This window comes from Protopterus annectens, chromosome 7.part1 (assembly GCF_019279795.1).
Source record: "Protopterus annectens isolate FY-2018-M chromosome 7.part1, PAN1.0, whole genome shotgun sequence".
NCBI classification, from domain to species: Eukaryota; Metazoa; Chordata; order Ceratodontiformes; family Protopteridae; genus Protopterus; species Protopterus annectens.
The window spans coordinates 269,647,659-269,655,158 of NC_056740.1; positions in this window are offsets into that span (position 1 = coordinate 269,647,659).

Below are 7,500 nucleotides of genomic sequence, written 5' to 3' on the forward strand. Positions count from 1 at the left end.
ATGTTCCCAGATCCTTTACTACTAGGTTGACTCTTAGGGGCATTTTATTGATGGAATAATTGACTTGCATTGACAGTTTCCCAAAGTGCATTATAATGCATTTTTTAGCATTGAGTTTTATGCCATGACTTCAGCACCAAATATTTGTCTATGTTAAACCCACTTGCAAAATGTTGGTATCTTGGGAGGACTCTATAACAGATCCCAATTTACAGTCATCTGTGAACTTGCTGAGTCAGAATCCTGTAATGTTAACCTTGACTTCTGAGAAGTATATGACAAACAGGATCAGGCCCAGCAAGGAGCCCTGAGTTGCTCCACTAGTAACTGGTCTCTTGGTGTAGATGATTTCACCTATCCTGACTTCTTTGGTCCTGTCTGTCAGCCAGTCGGCAATCCAGTCGGTTATGTAAGGGTTTACACCTAGCTCAGAGAGCTTGTCAACAATGCCTGCATGGAGTATTGTATCAAATGCCTTAGCTAGGAGAAGATATGCTGTATACACTGTTTTACCCCTCTCCATTGCCTTGGTTACCTTTCTCAAATAAGTCTATTAGATTAAGTAGACATGAGCTTCCCTTAACAAGCCAAATTGGGATGGTTCCAGTGTCCTTAGGCTGCCAGTGTCCTTATTTAGCATTTCCATGATAATTCATTCCATGACTTTGCATATTAGGCTTATTAGACTGATGGGTCTGTAGTTCCCTGGGTCAGTTGATGGTACGTCCTTGTAGAGGGGAATGATTGTTTCAGTCCTCCATTCTATTAGAATATAGCCTGTTTCAAAGCTGTAGTTGAAGAGTGCCTCAAATGGTCCTGATAGATCAAGCCTGATACTGTTCAAGAGGCAACTAGGGATGTTGTCAGGACCCATGGAGGTAACATTCTTGGATTTAGTGAGTGCTGCCAGCATCTTGTCCCTGCTGATAGATGGGGGAAGTTTGTTGTAGGGATATCACCTGGTAGAGCTTGGGGGAAGTGAGGGGGCATGAAGTTTGAGCTGAATTTATCAGCAAGTAGATTTGCTATGTCACTTTGAATGGTGTAGGTGGTACCATTCACCACTAGTTCAGCACACTGTTGTGTGTATCCTCTAAGATACTGGATGTAGCTGAAGAAGGCTTTCTGATTTTCCTTAGCCTGCAAGGCTGTCCTGACCTCATAGTTGGCATTGTTGACTTAATTAGACCTGTTAGTTTCTTGTTTACTTGCACAAGAGAACACTTCTCTTTAAGGGAGTTGCTTTGCCTGATTTTGGCCATGTGTTTTCTTTTTTTATTATATACCCTGTTTAGGTGAGGATTCTGCCAGTGATGTTTGTTTTTTGTGTTTATTTTGGGGTTATTTCTGGTAGGAACAGCAGCCTCTGAGCAACCATTCATATATTTGTATAGTAACTCTGTGAATAATTCTGCATATTTAGCTGTTTTCTTGGGGTTGGAGAGCCTTACATTTTGACAAACTGTCACTTAATAGGATGCAGTTCCCCTTTGATTAGTTCCTAACTGTTGCAGGCTTAGTTAGATTTTCTAGGTTGATTTTTAATTCAAACAAAACAATTCTGTGATACAACCTCACTACTGTGGACGTGACATGGTGGGTCCAACACTCTCCTTTGCTGGTGAGTATCAGATCCAGTATGTTTGATCTAGTGGTTGGAGTGTGCACTATCTGTTCCAGGGTATTTGTGTTAATAAAGTCCAGGAAGTGTTGTGTCTGTGAGTTTGAGGCAGTGTACATTTCTCATTCTATAGGGGTACTTAAAGTCACTCACGAATAAGGTGTTTGGTTGGATGGTGAGTGTCTCTAGTAGGTTTAGGTAAGAGTCTTGACACTCTAGAGGCATAGATGGTGATCTGTAGCTAGTCATGATATGCTAAGGGATCTTACCTATGGTGACCTGCACATGGATGTGCTCCATGGTATCATCTTGTTTAACCAAACTGGAGATATATTTGTTGATAACATAGATTGAAACACCTCCACCATTCACCCCAGTCTGTGATGCTGTTAGTCTGAATGTGTAGAAGACACTGTAGCCTTCCATTTCTGGAATACTTTCTATGTTTTTGAACCATTTCAGCCTTTGCACAGATAGCTATGGCTTGAAGAGTGTGGATTTTTTTGTTTAGGCTCTGAGCACTGAGCATTAACACGTTAAGGTTGCTTGTAGACTTTTTACCTATGTTGATAGTTTTGTCTTTTTTGTCATAGCCTAAAAAGGCCCTAAGGGAGTGGTTAAAGTTTTAGGCAATACCAAAATCTAGAGAAGACATGTGCAATTCATCCTTAGCAAATTAATGTGGTGTCTTGACCATGTTCTCTCCTGATGACAGATATTGGATCCCTCGGGAGTGACACCAGAAGCTATGCCAATTACTAAAATCAATCATTTTATGTTCATACTGTGGCATCATCTTTGGTGAAGGTAGACTGATGCTCACTGCAAGATCATACCTATCTGGACACATATTCGAAGAGATCCATTATCCTTCTTTTTATATAATCCAGTGAGGTATGTCTCAAGTCATTTACACCCACATGGACTATTATAAAATCATACTGGTACCTGGGGTACCTGAGTAACCTGAGCGCAAGTGTGATATTGTGGATCCTGGCTTCAGGTAGGCAACTAACCCTTACCTTCTCCTTGTCCCACCTGGTGAGTGGAGTATCTGTGTGTCACACAATGGAGTCCCCAGTGACAAGAGTATTATGTAAAGTGAATGCTTCACTTATGAGCTTTGCTATTGGGAGATAATTTGGTGTAAGCTTATGTGAGATGTTTGGTGTTGCTTTTGTTGTGTGTGTTAGTGATTGTTGAGGAGCAGTGCTGTCATTTGTTGGCTTTTGAGGTCTTTGACATTTGGGAAGGTTTCTTTTAAAAACCTTAGCATAAGACAATCTGTGTGTGTCACAAATGATATGTGTGAGGGATATAGTGTGAGTATTCTTGACAGCCTCATTTTTATATGTGACGTTTGCCTCCAAGGAAGTTGTATATTTTCATCTCTCATGTACCATGTTATTTTCTTTAATGATTAGTTGGTTGTTTGAGAAAATGAGACAATTGCTACATTCCCTTAGGATGTCCAAATCTACCAAGTTGGCCACAGAAAGATTTGAAAATTGCATATCCATATTATCTGGTCTTGTAATAGGGTTGGCTGTTTAAGGTTAAAGACTGGGTTTTAACAGGGGTCTCCTATGGAAGTTTCTGGGGGTTAAGGGCAGGATGTTATATAATGCTAGCATATGGTAGTGCTATTCAATGGACAAGCTAGCTGCTGTAAGCTGATTTCTGCACAATACCACACTGCTTAACAGGTTTTGGATCAAATCCTAACTTTATAGATACTTTTTTCTGTCTAGGCTTTTGCTACTACACAGGACTCTAATAACCTCTTTATCCTAGTGGAAAGCTCCATGCAGAGAAATAAAGCTTGAAAACTAAACTGACTCCTATGCCCTCTAGCCAAAAATAACCACACTTTGATCTTTCCCCAGTGCTTTCCAACTCAGAGACTGCTGGTAAACACCTTCTGCCACAAGATGTTTGACCCTGGAATCTGTTAATGTAAAAGCACAGCAAAGGAAGTGCTCAAGTATGGCTTAATCAACAAACATCTACCAAACAATTATGCACCTGGCTAAGTCCCTCTTCTGCAAAAAGATTCAGAAGCACACAGACTGCAAAAGCCAGCAAACAAAGAAAAGTGTATTTTAGCCACAAAGTTAAATACATGTTTTAAAATGCTCGCAAACAGTAGTGATCAATGTATAAAGCAATTACAAGTGTAGTTAATTGAGAAAATATTCTTATCTTAGTTTGGATGGCTCTGGATGTAGCTGAAATACTGGAAAGGCATTGCAGAATTTTCTGTAGGATCTTTGTCAATAATCACTTTTAAAAATAAGAAAGAAGGATTCAAGTTGGTATAGCTTGCTTAAACCACTGTTTATTAAGTAAAAACTAGAGATGAGCACTTTTACCCTTGTCAGAGCATCTCGAAATACTGAAATCCCAAATTTTAGTATCCTGAGACCATAAAGTCAAATTTTTAAAATCGCGAAACCCTATAAACACAAATCCGGAAATGTCGAATACACGGTTATGGTGTTCCGGTATTTGACGAGGGATGTAGTGTGTGCAGTATGTACCGTCAAGTGTGTGGATTTAGCTGGCATGTAAGGTAAGTGAGTATTTTGTTAGAGTATTAGGTACGTGTTTGAGTGTATGTGAGTGTGTTTGGAAGTTTTACATGTGGGTTAGGTTAGGCAGGTAAAAGTATGAGTTTTTAAGTGTTGAAAGTGGTGCTGTTTGTATATTTGTGATGTGTATGTGCAAGGGTACTGTAGAGTGTCTAGTGGTGAGTTTGCTGTCTTTTGATGTTTGGTGCGATCTCTGAGTTAGTATATATATAAGTAGGGGGGTGTGAGGGGTGCAGAGAGGCTTGCCCCCTGCTTATATGTCATGTAGGTTTGTTGATTTGATTTGTGTTTTTGTGTTTGTGTGTGTTTTGTTTGTTGATTTGTTGTAGTGTGGGTAGGATTCGGTATGTGTTGTGTGGTGTATGGTGTGTTTATGTTCACGATTTTATTTTTCGTGGTTTTGGGCTTTCAGGATTTCAAGCTTTCGACTTTATGGTCTCGAGATACTGAAATTTGAGATTTCTGTATTTTGAGATTATAAAGTGGAACAATATATATATATATATATATATATATATATATATATATATGTGTGTGTGTGTGTGTGTGTGTGTGTGCGTCTGTGTGTGTGTGTGTGTGTGTGTGTGTGTGTGTGTGTGTGTGTGTGTGTGTGTGTGTGTGTATGTAATATACACACAGACAGCCCCACTATACAAATACATAATCTAACTGCATAACATCTAAAATGAAAACATTGTGTACAGTTTCCAGACAAATGACAGACTACAACATCTGAACTAACCTCTCATATTCTAACAACATTGTAAAATGCTACACATTCAAAAGAATGAGATAGTAAATTGGGAAACTTGCTGTTACACTTTAAAGCATTTTTAGAGGGATGCTTTTTCCCTGCTCCTCACTGATGATGTGGAAGCTGTACCTAATACTCCTGCTAACTTCAAGTTTGCAGTGCCTTGGAGAAGAATATGTATTCTGACGTATTACAAAACTGAAATTGACGTGAATTCCATGTTTTACAACATACTCCGCATATTAGAAAAAACAATCATTTGATTATGAAGTCTTGGATGTTACGTAAAACACTAAGTGAAAGAATTTTTGATGGGCTGATGGCATAGTTGTCAATGCTGCTTTGGTCTTTTGCTGTTTGCACTACAAATGAGGATCACTGACACCACCTTGACCTTCCTTAGTCATCTCTTAATCACTTTATCAGTAATCAAGTTTATGTTATAGAAAGTACTTGTTCTGTACTCCGGTCTTACTTTGTCTGCAAGAAAGCAGAATCACCCTATCTTTTTAAAGTGTATCTTGAACCTTTTCTTATCTGGATCAAACAGATGACCTATCATCATATCCCGAAAATCTATAACATCGAAATAAAGTACTCGGCGTTTGCGGATGAGCTTAACATTTACTTTGAGCTTCCTAACACAGACCTCCAGAAAATTCAAAACTTTATTGATCTCTTTTCTAAAGTTGCTAACTATAAACATAACCCCACCAAATCAGCCTTTTTTCCTTTGAATCCTAAAAAGCATTTAGAATACTACTTCCTCCTTTTTTGACATACCTCTTAAATATTCAATAAAGTATCTGGGTATAAATTTCACACACTCTCGTCAAGAACTTATGAAAACTAATCTTTATAAAGTTTGGGATCAAATAAACAATCATCTAACCAGATGGAAAAATATTAACCTTTCACTGTTACCAAAATCTGCTATTATAAAGATGAATATTTTACTTACAATTCTTTTCCATCTAAACTCTGTTTTTCTTAATATTTCAAAAAACGTATTTCGTAAAATGGAGACCACAACTTCTAAATTCTTATGGTTCCCTAAATAAACCAGAATATCATATAGGAAATTAACTATCCCAAAAGCTAAGGGTGGATTAAGTCTTCCAGATTTCAGTCTGTATTATCAAATAATTACTGCAAGTGGTTTAATAAAAATAGCCAGTTATGATCCGTAAGATGAATCTTGGTCTCCAATATGGGTCAAGATCTGGTATAACTATATACTTTCATTCAAAATTAATCCTCAATCTATCCCCTTTCTCACACCTGTTGGTGAATTTAACAATTCTTATTTTTCATGATCTGATGAAATCCCTTAATTTGCAAAATACAGTCCCCATTCTTCAACCCATACATCTGAATCCAAATTTAAAAATCAATAATAAAATGACTGACCTATCTAACTTCCCTATTATCAAGAAGGCTACAGTCTGGCATTTTTATAGTACAAAAAATGCAGCAGAGGTTGAAACTTTATTTGGGGCTCCTAATAAATATGACCCTATTTTAAGACAACTCAGCTCACTTATAAAACAAAAATTCTCTAAATACAGAGTTATGGAACAAGATATTCAATTAACACAATCAATCATTAATTTGCTCTCCCTAAAAAATAAAATGCTCTCACATACTTATACACTTGTGTCGTCCATGATACATATTCATTCACTTTTATTTTCCAAATACTGGAATTCAATACAGGATGAAATCTCTAGCGAAGCTAAGTATGAAGTAATCAGAAATACACTAAACTTGACACCCTTCAAAAATCTAATTAACACACAGCTAATGATAAATAATAACTCTTACTACACCCCAGCTGTTTTACAAAAATTTGGATGTAATAAAAACTTAACATGTCCTTTCTGCACTCTCCCTCATGTTGACATAATACACATGTTCTGGAGTTGTAAGACCATCTATAAACTCAGGTGCTCCCTCAGAATTCAATTAGAAAAAATGGGGTATGAGAAAACTACATTTTCTTGCAAGCTATGATCCTTAATATTGTTCCTATTCATATCAAAGGTATTTGCTGTCATATTCTTGTCTCAGTTTGTGCTCTCCTTAAATATTTCATTACTAAAAATTGGATCAACCCCTCAGCAATTTCATGGGAAAACTTTAAGGATATGGCAATAAAATATATATCAGCACACAAAATGTGCACGAATAGTAAAAAGAAAAAGAATTGTTTTAAAAAATATTGGGAAAATCTCGTTGATCTAATCCGGAATAAGTAAAATCCAGCAAAATGTTTTCTTATATATTTGCATTCCAAGCTGATCCTTTTTGTACTAGGTACAGCCCAAAATTATTTGATAATGTAAACATTACACTTTACTAATTGTCGTTAAGACATTTTATTTGGAGAGGTCCTCTGACATCCATGTTGTAAATATATTGTAAATATGGTGTAAATAGGTTTTTAGGACATGTTATAGTTTAGATTAGGTGGTGCACCACCAAAATATTTAACAGTTTATACTTTATATAATAGTATATTACCTGATTAAAGT